Raw genomic sequence first — 13,322 nt, 5'->3', positions numbered from 1 at the left:
GAGAGGGGTAAAAAGTACACCGGAGACGCCAATGCAATGTAGAAACAGAAAATATTTATTAGTCCAAATATTACTGTTGTATACATTAGCATACAACAAAACTATAAACATGTAAACTAAAAGTATATTCTTTACAGTAGAATACAGTAAATTGTGTGTGGGGTCCTGTTCCAGGAATTGGCAGGGGGGGTGCAGATTGACAAAACAGTGACCTTTGACCTATTTATAGGCCTATCTATACTACTGTAAAGTAAAGCAGTGATTGGTTAGTGATCAGTAAAGCATTTAGTGTTTGCACATGTGAGGAGAATGAGTGTAGCATTTTGATTGGTTGTGTTTGGAAAAGGAAAGCAAGTGACTTCCTCATAGATCTTTGTGTTTTAGGTAGAGAATTGTGTGTAGTGTTTTGAAAAGGCTGAGAAATAGCTTATGGTTTTGAAGATTTGGCATGTAGTTTTGCACTTTGAGTGAGAGGTTTTGAAAATCGTGTGACATGAAAAGATTTTGTGTGTAACCAATCGTAAAAAACTGTAAGTCATTATTTTAATGTGCTATTTTTAATCATTAAAGAATTTAAAATGTGACTAACCCACTATCATTTCTACCCTGACTTTCACACACACTGTCAATAGTTTGCTTGAAGGTCCTCTTAATTAGACCTACATTTATTTTCAATGAGAGGGGGGAGAGAGAGAGAGACCAAGAGGGAGAGCTCATCTGGGCTCCCTTTGATTAGCTGACTGAGGCCAGAGCCCTTTAGTTAGAGAGTCGCGTCATCTCCATTCACTACAATGGAAAGTTTTTTTTTTAACTACAATGGCTGAAAGTTACTTTCTTAACTTAATATATTTCAATGGCTCACTGTGAGCTTTCAGGAACTAACTAAAGTCTCCATTAATAATTTTTTTAACTCTCTTTCTAAAGGGCACTGATTGGAGATATGTGAATGCTCTCTGTCCACTATAGCACAGCTTGTACATGGCTGTTATTATAATAATACTTTTTAACACAGTTTGAAATTATAATTAAATGTGAATATTTTTTTCCCATTTTCCTTAAAAATAACCAGAGAAATAAAGTGAGGGAGTAATGTGCAGTAGCATGATGATTGGTTTCACTGACAGTTTCAACCCAGCTAATTTTTTCTTTGTGTTTTTACATATAATAAGAATTTAAAATTTTATCGCGTGCGTGCGTGCGTGCGTGCGTGCGTGTGTGTGATAATTGCCCCTTGTTGTGATGATGACCTTATGTATTATAGACATGAAAGCAGTGTAAATAGAAGAAAAAAGTCAAGGAAATAACTGATAACAACTCAATATGACATATTTGTGATTGAGCAGGAACACAATGTTGTCTCGTATATTTTAAGCACACCCTTGAACCTCATTTAATCTGGTCTTGCCAAGACAATATTTTATATTCATAGAGTTTGGATTGAAATAATCAGCATAACACAAGACTGTCGAAAAAAGAATATTTGTGACACATTTAAGGCATAACTTTGCAGGAAAGATCAATATATTTTAAAATAATGGGGAGACCCTGTTGCTTGTACACTACAGAGCTAGGCGGCACTATTAAAATCTGTCTTTTTTTTACTTTAGGTATGTTAGAATATATAAGCAAAAACAAACAAACAAACTACTTAATGTATTGGAAATGATAGAAATTAGATAATATATTTTTAATACATATTTATTAAAATATATGTTTGCTATTATCTTTGTACAGTACCTTTCCCTGTGAAAAAATACATATACACACACGATTGTTTCCTCCCTCTTATGTAAACCTTGTGCATACAAAAGACTGCTGAAAAGAGGCCAAACTCAACATAACATGACTGTGACGTTACAGTTGTGATGTACAAACCTATTAAACACATTAAATTATAACGTTGTTACAATGCTAAAAACAAAGTTGTTTCTGCTGGGTTAGCACTACAGTATATGCTAGTTTATACTATATGCTAGAGTTTAGGCTAAATTTCTGCTTTTGACATTAGAGTTCATTCAATTTTGCAGGTCTATACTGAAAAAAAAAACCCACACATACACTTTGTTACCAACTTCATTTTCCAATCTCCAAACAATTGGTTATTCCTCAAAATCTTTATCTTTGTCGATACAGGCTCAAACATATAAGGTCTGTTTGCTTTAATAGCTACTGACTGACATGAGCCGTGCTTTGAAACAGCCAATCAGAGTAGAGCTCAACATTATTATTCTGACCCTTATAAATAAGGTAATAACAAGGTAATAACTTCATTCTAGGGTTGGAAATAGACATGCAAAACTGTTTCTGAATATTTTTACATACCTTCTATGTCAACCCTGTATCACGAAATGTACCTACAGTAAAGTAAAATTATTTTGTGTGACACCTACACCGCCTTTTTTTTGTGAACATGTCACGCATTTCTGTTTACGTGTCACTGTCACGTATTTGTTACTCAACTGTTTTGTCCTATTTTCAAACCATTGACGCTTCGGTTGTACTGTGCATGCACGGTAAAAAGATTGATTGTTATAACCCATGGTTTGGTCAAAATGGAGAAACTGACTGCTTTGTTAAAACAACCTGTGTAATGCCGCTATAGTGAATTTTTCATTGAAATCTTTCAAAAACTATTATGCGTGGAAGTTTAATAGCTAGTCTTTAAAAGATGTAGGAAGTGCCACTGAGACATCTCCCCTCTTAGGAGGTAAATACATAATTTAAAATATAACACATATCTCTGTTGATGCATCTTTTAATAAATGACAAGTATAAGTGCAGATGATCCATCAAACAACTTTTTTGTGGTACCTCAGAGACAAATGTTCAAGTAGAATCAAAGCATAACATTTCTTGTGCTGCTCTACATACAGTAACAAACACAATGTGGCATCAGATATCAGCTTTGTGTTAAAGCACTCAACACTATCCCCCTGCCCATCCTTCAGTCTGCTTCAAACCAAATCAGGTTAGCGTGTCACTACAGAAAGGAAAATCTATTTTGGAAGCTTTTAGGGGGCAGGTGTGGGAGTCTTTCGTCTGCTTCTGTGATCCATGACACAGTTTGGTTTTACAAGGTGCTCTTTTTACTATCACCCAACTGGAAAATGTCTTTGCCACCTTTTATGCGTCTTTTCCATTTTTCTCTCTGCCTGTCATCTTGGCCATGCTGCCTCGCTAATATATAAAAATACCTAACGCATGTTTGTTTCCTTAACATTCTACAATAAATGCAATGTAAAATGCTTACGGCATGATGCTTTTAGGAGGGCACTTTATTTAACAGTGAACGCATAAAATGAGCATGAAGAGGAAATGCAAAGTGAATGAATTCAAAGATGGAAAGGGTGGTGAACTGTGTGCAACTTTGCTATAAAAAGCCATTTTAAAGCCAACGTTGCGAACTTTAAATGGACTGTGGTTAAAAAATGAATGAGGGAATGTCCATATTTTGGGACTGTATAAAAGGACCTTTAGGCATTTTTACTGTGACTCACATTCATCGTTCTCTGCATAGGCTTTCAAAAGATGCCAAAGCCACCTAAGGTGGCAGCCATTTGCTTTAAAACCAAGCTTTTCTTTGTTCCACTTACATATTATTTTACACAACATACATGAAATGCTAATGGAGGCAAAAAGAGGAAGCTTATGTGAAATATTTTCCTTTAAGTTAGTTTTCACGAAAAATAATTAAAACATGATTGTGATACATGATTAGCACTTTATACATAATTCAATAAAAAAGATTAAATTGGAAAATGTATTTTCTGTATATGCCACTGGGTGTGCTACGAAATATGACAAAAAACAATTCATGAATGTTAGAAGGAAGTTGATCTCCCGCCAGTTAAATCTTTAATTAAAGAAAGTGTATATTTTTTTTGCACAGCAGGCCTTCTTTGAGGAAAACGGTACCTGCATATACACCACTATCTCTGCTTGGCCTTCTTTCTATCATCCACACTGACAGTAATGCATCTAGTGAGACGTTTTTAAGATTTGTCACATGTAGGTTTCCAGGCAACACAGAAAGCAGAAAGTTTTAGACCTAAGTGGCTGTAAGTTAATTAGCAGAGTACACAGCTCATCTAGTGCAGAAGAAGTGAGAATATTTACTCATAAAAAGTTACTGACACCCTCAACTTATCTCAGTTAATGGGATGCTGCAGGGAATAGTGCAGATAATTTAGCTGAGGTAACTCCTCATTATGCCTTGTCAGGTACTCTAAGTGTGTCAGCAATTTGTCAGTTTCAAGACTGTCTGCTTTAGTTTTGTTTGTTTGGTTGGTTGGTTCTCCGATGCCTCTCACAGATAATTGCTTAAACAGGGTAATACATCCTGACATGAAGCTTTGCAAAACAGTCAAATCATTATTATGAAGTGGTTTTTCAGATGCTACAAAATATTCCCATATCTGCAAAGGACCGGTGTTGTATTATAGTTACACCCTAAGGGCTCACACAAAATTACACGTAATTCAGCTGTAGATAACACGTTTAGGGTAACTGTTCAATTTTGCAATGAGGTACCTATATTCACATAATTTTTTATTATTTTTTCGTGATACTTTCACGAATTTCTGTGTTTTTTCTTGGTCGTATCACAAATTTCTGTTTATGTCACGCATTGGTTACTCAACTGTTTTGTCCTATTTTCTTACCATTGTCGCATCGGTTTATGGTCAGATTAATATAAAAAGACATCCGTACCCAAACCCAACTCTAACCCTAACACAAGGCGACAATGGTTTAAAAATCAGAAAACATATTATAAACCAATACTTAAAGTGACATACTAACGCAAACACCAAATCTAACCCTAACCCGAAACAACAATGGTTTGAAAATAGGAAAAAACATTTGAGTAACCAATACGTGACAATGATAAATAAACAAAAATTTGTGATACGATCACGAAAAAACTTGGAAATTCATGACAGTATCATGAAAAAAAATAAAAATTGTGTGACTATAGTTACATAATTTTGTGAGACTGGGTAGCGAACATCATGGGTTCAAAAAAGGGAACACACATACTGATAAAAATGTATACCTTGTAATGCACGGTTAGACACATGGATAAAAGCATCTGGCAAATGCATAAATGTAAATTTAACCTTTACAACGTGTCACCACATTTCACCTCAGAAACACACAGACATGCATATATTTAATAGTTAGTAAGCTCTTGTTTTCATCCAAAGCTTTTTTAATATGCTTGCTACAGGGACACACAGGATAAGTGTAATAGAGTAATAATGCGTAAATGTGAAATACTGTATAGTACATTAGTCTTGAGTCTTATGGACTATAATAAAATGTATGACCCTGACTGGCCATGGTGACTATTTAATGTGTGGAAGATCAACATGATCATCTACCTATCTGTCTGACCAAAGAAGAAAATAACACTTGGATTAGTATGAGTTACAGGAGTAAATACTGACCAAAATATACAGCATATCGTCGCTGCCCGATAAAACTCACATATGTCCAAAACGGTTACTTTTCAGGAAGTGAAAAAAACACTGTATTTCAAAAGCAGTTGAATGTAGCGTTGTCATACTTGGTACGGCATCTTTACATGTAACCATATTCTTGCCAGTGTAATGATATAATCCACATTTGACCAAAATTGAGTTTAAATGGACATACGCGCATATTTTACAGTAACGGTGGTCGATACGTGTTCTTCCGATCATTAATTAGAATGGCCAAGTCGCGTTTCATATTGACAGATGAATACGCTCAGTTTATTAAATAGCCTAGGTCTTAGTTTGTTAAATACGCTTAGTTTATTAAATGTCTCTTGCAAACTATGAAGGGAAAATTAATCAATACACTGACATTGTAATGCTAGACAGATACTTTGTTTGCACAGTCCTACCGTAATTTTGTCACTCCTAGACGTACGTATGCCGTCAGGTGGGAAACGTTTACCTTGATACTGTATACGGAAATGGACCTGAAAAAATCTCAAAATCGGCAAAATGGCAGCGACGATATCATATCTTATGGTGTGACAACAGGTGTATTTTAACTGGAAACATAAATTCACAGACATATTATTTGTGATAGATTTTTTAAAAAGAAACATTCAATTGTATGTGCATGGTAAAGTGACTTTATTTACTTCTAAATTTACTTCTAGGTAAAGTGATTTATTTATCTTCCAGCTTTGCATTGTTCAGGGAACTTCACTTATAACTGTGCCGGATATAATAAATGTTATCAGTAAAGGTCTTTACTCAGTCTCCCAAATAAATGCACTCTGATGGATTTCTGTTTTCCTGTACACTGCTATTAATATGTGCTTGCGTTTATATTTTATAAATAAGATGAGAAGCTAATGCTAATCCTTTTCACCTTGATTCATCATCTGCTTTTAAATAGAGTGGATTATTATGGTTGTGTTCAAGAAATGAAATCTTGCTGGTAAAAACATCAGTTTGTCCTGAATTTAGTCAGATTTGTTGACAAGGGCACACCAGGACTCATCTTCATGGGGTCTGAGCAAACTTTTTCCCTTTTGAAAATTGTGCTTTCCTTCACCACCCTTTCAAGTCACCGTGCCAATTAGTGATAGGCTGTGGCTCTTTCCTGGGTTTTTCTGTGTGGATTTGACACGGCCTGCCACTCACTGTGAGTAAACATAAAACAGATACTTTAGAGAAGATGCAGTGCACTGTGCCCGTTTCCTTCTGTCATCCAATAGCTCTGTCAAATTTCCTTTACCTTTAAGATTTTTTTATGTAGCAGAAAAGAGGGAGAATCGTGAGCTGCAGAGGAGAATGACAGAAAGGCAGATCAAGGGGAGCTGGGAGACCACTCACATTTCTCAAGAGTCATCATTACCACCATCTCTCCTTCAACACAACACAACACACACCTACTTAACTACAATTTGGCCACAAGCTTTATAGGACTTCAAATAATTGCAGCTTTTTGTCTGTTGCAGACAGACTTCTATAGCTGCTTAGACTCTAACAGCCAACAGGCAAAACATGGCGGAGTATGAGTCAGTAGTTCAGTTTATTACAAATTTTCCTTTTCTGAGGTTTTGAGAAATCCCAATTCACAACTTGATTTACAAAAACAATGTACAAATATATCAAAATAAATAATGGGTTATCTTATAATTACATTTCATACAACCCAGTATCACAAAATTATGTACTTATAGTCACGTAAATTTGTGAGTCTTTTGCATGACACTGACACGGTTTTACGCCTTTTTGTGTGAACGTGTCATGCATTTCTGTTTACGTGTCACTGTCACGTAGTTGTTACTCAGCTGTTTTGTCAAATTTTCTTCCATTGTCGCTTTGGTTTAGGGTTCGATTTACATAAAATGACACCCTTACCCAACCCAACTAACCCTAATGCCAGGCGACAATGGTTTAAAAATCATAAAATATAAAAAAAATTAATCATGAAAAAAGGTATAAACCAATACTTAAAGTGACATCCCAATGTAAACAACAAATCTAACCCTAAACCAAAGCATCAATGGTTAGAAAATAGGACAAAACAGTAAACTAACAAATATGTGACGTCACGCATTTCTGTTTACGTGTGACTATGTTCACGCAAAAGGCAGACAACCGTGTCCGGGTCACGCAAAAGACTCATAAATTTATGTGACTATAGGTACATAATTTCGTGATACAGGGTTGTTTATAGCCATTAAACTCTAAAGTACTGAACCATGTAAAATACTATACATGTTTTCTTCATAATCTAAAATGTGACAAAAAAGATCTTAACCCTATTAATAATAGATATTTTAAAGTGTGTATTTCAAATCTTTAGACACAATTTTGTGGTCAGTTTTCATTCACAACAGGACTTGCCATTGAATGTTGGGTATTTTATTTGACAGAGCATTTACTATACATCTGAATACAGAAACACATTCATCATCTGATTTGCAGACATATTGCTGTCATATTTCCATAACAACACTGGTCTTTAATATCTAATCACACATTGAAGGCTTTGAGAACACAAGACATCTGTGTCCAACTAAAATTTCATCAGCATGTAATATGGTATGTTCAATAACCATTGGGTTTGCTCAGTCATTCATGTTGACACAATCATCAATATGTAAAAAAGGGTAGCTTTGCAATTTTTTATTCATAAGTAATGACGATGTGAATCAAGGTTGATGCAATCCGTGAAATCCTACCAGTCTTGCTTTTTCCCTTTATGGCTGTACGTGCATTACTGAAGCACATTTTCGCATCGCCGTTTGTGCTCTGTGGTGTTCAAGGGTAATGTGGGGAATTATTCAATAGTCACTGTGGGTATGAAAACAATACCATTTTCCAGGCTGTGACAATGGCGTTGTCTTACAGTGATTGGGTTTATGGAAGACTGCAGGGTGGAAACAACTAAACTTATAAACAGCTTTAGGTCTAATTTTCCCCAAGATGAACCTGACCTTTAATCAAATCATGTCACACAAGTGTTCTGTCTGTGTGTACATATATGTGTGTGAGTTTGTCTGTGTTCTGCAGGAGATTTTGAGGGTCTTGATGGCCTATTTAGTGTCCAGCAGGGATAACCTTGAAATGAGCTCAGACGGGTCTCGGGGCAAACAAGTGCTTGATATAATTTTTAAAGACAGCAGGGAGGTTGGTCATTATCTGAATCGATGGTGACACTTAAGAGTGAGTGGGAAAACAATGCTTCATCACTCACCTCTGTGATCTTGGGCTATAACATCACTACTGTGTGACTGAATATCACATTTGTTCTTTTGTCTATGCGAACATGTTGCTGAAGGTAATCTGTATCATTTATCACATTCAGAGATGTTTGAACTATTTAAAGCTTTCTTCTGAATATCTTTGATTTGATTCCACAGTTTTATTTAGTTATACTACACAGTTTCTATACAAATACCACAATTCAAATCCATACATATATGCATATGTAATAACATATATGAGATTATATTTGCAAATAATTTAACCAAATGCATGTTAATCTTGTTTAAATTTATCTTGGCTCAAAGCCAAATGAACTAACATATGAGCTAATATCATATCAAAATTATGTGTCTATATAAAGAGCCCAGATGCAAGAGGTGCTAAACATTCTCTCCGGCAAAATTAGTTAATGATATTAGCTCTCTGCACGTATTATGTTTATCAAATGCTTTATCTTCAAATCTGCATAATCCCAGTATCATTTCATTAAGAAATACTGATTTGTTGGCAGAATCATTTAAACATCACATACATTTTTCAGCAAAATCCTCTATGTGCCGGGAAGAAAAACTGAATGAATGACAGCACGTGCACATCACGGTGCAAGAGGTTTTTACCTGATTAAAGGAGGTTTACTGAATATATTAGGATATTGACTGAATTTGTGAGCCTTTAACCTTTATTCAGAAAGGACAATGAGGAGTGACTGTAGTAGACTGTAGTTGAAGTTTTGCAGCAAAAGACAGTCACTGACAGTCACAATAACTACTGACTGATAACCTATACATTGCCATTAAAGTGAAATGACTGAACCTAAACATTCTCAAAAAGGGAAAAGTTGGATAAACAAAATTACTTCAATTGGTAACACCTAATTTTTTTACATCTTATAAAATTTTTAGGTGTTACAAATTAAAGTTATTTCTTGACCAGTGCCAAGTTGTTATAACTTAAAATAAGTCAACTTCATTTTGTAGCAAGTTGTAACTCATTTTAAGTCAAATATTTTTTACAGTGCATGTATCAAGTGGGATAATGTACATCCAGCTGTTTGTTATCACAAATAAATCCCTTCAGTGTGATACAAGACCCTATTATTCTGTGATATTCTGCCTTGCTGCCATCCATCTGGCTGTACATTATATCTTATTATATGTGAACAAAGACGATAAAACCACATACAGCAGTAAAAATATGTTCTTAGTGGATTATGAATGGCTAGAACATCACATTTAGCATTTGATTGGCGGGTATCTTGAATTTCAGTTGTGTAAAAATACTCTGATAAAAGTACAAAGGAAGCCCATCAATGCTGACAAATGACAGCCTGTCCCGCACTTTTCATCAGCTAGCACATTTAGAGCACAACAGCATTACATGCTAGACATATAAACATTTTTTGACTCTCTCTTTCTCTCTCTCTCTCTGTCTCTCTTTCTCTCTTAAAACCAAGCTATGATGTGACAAAATGTTTTTCAGCTGTGCAGCACTGTCATTTTCACACTCTGTTGTTTTGCTTAAGTACGCCAAATGATTTTGTCCAAATTAAATCAAGCCTTTTGTTTTCGAAAGATGATGTGGAAATGCAATAACAAAGGTAGTTAAAATCTCCTTTGCTCTTTTCTGTATTGAATATTTCATTTTCACAGTTGTGTTTTCTCTCTCTCAACTAAAGAAAACAAGGCAAAGCTATTAGTTTCATGTTTACCCTGACTGTTCCATAAGTGTATGTTTGGCCTTGTCATATTGGAACATCTATCATACATTATGTGCGGGCCACTTCTGGGGGCAATCGTGAGCCATTCGCATGACGTGTCTGGATGTGAACTAGTGGCTTCTATGACCCCTGCATCTTAGAAGCATACTTATCTGGACACAGTTAAGCATTTCGGGCCCTGACTGCCATCCAGATGGCCTGGTCCCAGCTGAACTCACTGACACTGGCTATTATTCTCCTCCTTCATGCTTGAAGGCCTCAGCAATTCATAATGCAAAATGGGGATGAGGATAATTGCTGTAGTTACGCAGGGTTTCTGAGTGGAAAATTAAGTAATAATAAAAGAAAGGAGTTAGAGAATGAAAAGACACAGTAATTCTGGTACAGTGTACCAATGAAATTTGTTTAAGTAATATAGGCTGCCATTTGTTTTTAGAATAATTCTGGAAGTATATGGAAGAGTATTCGTACTGGTGGCAAACATTGAATATACAATATGTAGTAACTGTAGTGACTTTACATATATATTAAACAGCCCTTTTTTTCTGTTTTCCTTAGGAATGTATATTGAAAGTTCTCTGTATGTTACATTAAACCACTTTATTTTCATTCTAATTAACACTATCTATTTAAAGTGCTCAGATGCAAAACCCTTCTATGTGCATCTGATGCGTTTTCTTGTAAATGAGCATTTTTAATAGGTTCCTAATGGACTCTAATAAACTGGCATTTCTGAATGACCTGAGGCAGGTTTGAAGTGAAAGTGTTTAATCAACATATAATACACGTCGAGAGCATTTGGTTATTATCATTATCTAATTTTTGACTAATGTGGTGGTTCGTGGGCCCCTTATATCTTTATTTCTTACAACAGTGGACCTTATAGTGCTCAGTTTTTGACAGAAAAAGACACTTTTCTTCTTGTCAAAAATGTTCACATATTATAAGTACAGCAATCCCAAACTTTTCTGTAACTTTTGTCAATTTTCAACTAGAGCATCAAACGCAAATAGATTCCACCCAGTCCACCCTCACAATACAAAACAACAAATGATTTGCGGCTGGCATGAAAACAGCTTACCTGCTCTTAAACTGGATGGCATGAAACTGTTACAGTTTGGCTATGGACTAATGGAGGTCACCTTGGCCAGTGCAAGGTTTTTAAAGAAGTGTGTTATAGAATTTTCACATAGCATTTTTAAACTTTGTTGCTTGCCAAATGCCAGATTTTTTCAACAGACTCGTAAAAGTACTACTGGATGGGTAAACACACATAAACTCACCAATTTCCAATCAAACTTCTTACTGTCCAAAAACACATTTATGTTAGAATTTTATATGTACTGTGTTGAACAATAATGATATGTTAGATATTACTTGTTTTTGCTTTAGTTGTAAGTTACCAAGTGATACTAGGAAATTTATTTTTAAAACTCAGAGAGAGGCATAGGTTCAGAGTTTAATGGATTTTGTTTTACTTTGTTTTCCACCAAACCCATTTGGATGCCTTCAGGACACTCGGAATATGGAGCATGTGTTACCTAGAATCATTTATTAACACCTGTGCATCAGCTTGAAGCTTACAGATATGGTCACCATCTACTGCAATGGTAAAAAAAAACACAAACAACACTTAAAAAAAATTCATGATATGGTTCTGAAGAGCAAAGCCATTGGGGGGTTAAAAGATAGAAGTAAATAATAAAAAATTTTTTATTGTTGTATTAAATAGTTGAATAATGACAATGAGGTTTTCTACCGTGTGTGTGTGCGTGCGTGTGTGTGTGTGTGTGTGTGTGTGTGTGTGTGTGTGTGTGTGTGTGTGTGTGTGTGTGTGTGTGTGTGTTGACTTAATAAGTTTGAAGTCAATGAGTACTGTCAACTCTGTGCAAAAAATCTTTTATCTTAATATCTTTTTTTATTTAAAGGGATAGTTCACTTTAAAATGAAAATTATGTCATTATTTTCTCATCCTCATGTTGTTCTAAACCTGTATAAATTTCTTTTTTCTGACGAACACAAAAGAAGATATTTTAAGAAATGATGGTAAACACACAGCAGATAGTGACCATTGACTTCCATAGTAGGAAAACAATATATTGGAAGTATTGTGATAAAAGATGAAAATATTTTGATAAATGATTGTTAGCACACAGTTGACGGTACCTAATAAATTCCATCAAATTTGTTTTATTCCTTCTAGTCAATGGTCACTATCTGCTGTGTGTTTACCATAATTTCTCAAAATATCTTTTGTGTTCATCAGAAATAGAAATTCATACAGGTTTAGAACAACATGAGGATGAGTAAATGATGACAGGATTTTAATTTTAAAGTGAACTATCCCTTAAACAGAATAAAGAAACACATATAAATTTAGAATAATACGAGAGTAAATAAATTAAATTTTTATTTTTGGGTGAACTATCCATTTAAATTATATGTTTGTGTAAGATTTACATATATTAGGGGTAGTGAACATATTTCGTGCATTGTCTCAAGTCAACTGAAAATTATCTTGAGCATCAAAAAATGGACTTGTCTGGCATAAGTTTGTCATCATCGGAAACACTCAATCTTGATAATGAAACATTCAGAAATCTGAATACTGCTGGTAAAAATGGATAAATGTACTTCATTTCATCACATAAGAGTAAGACTGCAGATCTCATGTTATCGTCAGATGCTGAGAGAATGACTGTTTAGTGATGAGCGAAATCGCTTGTGCTGTACTGATTCAGTGACTCATGCATTGAAAGACCTTTTCATTCCTAATATTAATCTTCCTCCCCAATGTGGCCTATCAATTCAATCACTGCAGAAAAAGCTTCTTGCTGTGTTTAATCAAGACATTACGTCTCAATTTTTGTTCATTTCTGCCACCCAAT

Source organism: Paramisgurnus dabryanus, chromosome 2 (assembly GCF_030506205.2).
Source record: "Paramisgurnus dabryanus chromosome 2, PD_genome_1.1, whole genome shotgun sequence".
In the NCBI taxonomy this organism is placed as follows: Eukaryota; Metazoa; Chordata; class Actinopteri; order Cypriniformes; family Cobitidae; genus Paramisgurnus; species Paramisgurnus dabryanus.
This window is presented reverse-complemented; position numbering follows the sequence as displayed.